This window comes from Silene latifolia, chromosome Y, assembly GCF_048544455.1.
Source record: "Silene latifolia isolate original U9 population chromosome Y, ASM4854445v1, whole genome shotgun sequence".
Lineage (NCBI taxonomy): Eukaryota > Viridiplantae > Streptophyta > Magnoliopsida > Caryophyllales > Caryophyllaceae > Silene > Silene latifolia.
The window spans coordinates 170,697,822-170,698,513 of record NC_133538.1 but is presented as its reverse complement, the minus strand read 5'-3'; positions in this window follow the sequence as shown (position 1 = coordinate 170,698,513).

Genomic DNA, 692 nt, shown 5'->3' with positions numbered 1-692 from the left:
TTAGTCTACTCAAAGACTAAGGAGGAGCATGAGGAGCATCTGAGGATCGTGTTGCAAACTTTGAGGGACCATGAGTTGTATGCTAAGCTATCCAAGTGTGAGTTCTGGTTAGAGAAAGTCGCTTTTATGGGGCATGTGATCTCTAAAGATGGGGTAGCTGTGGATCCGGCGAAGATTGAGGCAGTGACAAAGTGGGAAGCACCGAAGAATGTTGCTGAGGTTAGGACTTTCTTGGGTTTAGCTGGATACTACAGACGGTTCGTGAAGGATTTCTCCAAGATAGCTAGACCTATGACAGCGTTGATGAGGAAAGAGAACAGGTTTCGTTGGGATGAGAGTTGTGAGACGGCGTTCCAAACATTAAAGGAGCGTTTGACCACAGCTCCTGTCTTAGCATTGCCTGAAAGGACCGAGAACTTTGAGGTTTATACAGATGCCTCAAAGAATGGGCTGGGATGTGTGTTGATGCAGAATGGAAAAGTGATTGCCTATGCTTCTAGGCAATTGAAGCCTTATGAGGAGAACTACCCTACTCATGATCTGGAGTTGGGTGCAGTGGTGTTTGCTCTCAAGATTTGGAGACATTACCTTTATGGAGCAATCTTTAAGGTATTTTCTGATCACAAGAGTCTCAAGTACATCTTCACACAGAAGGAGTTGAACATGAGACAGAGGAGGTGGATGGAGCTGAT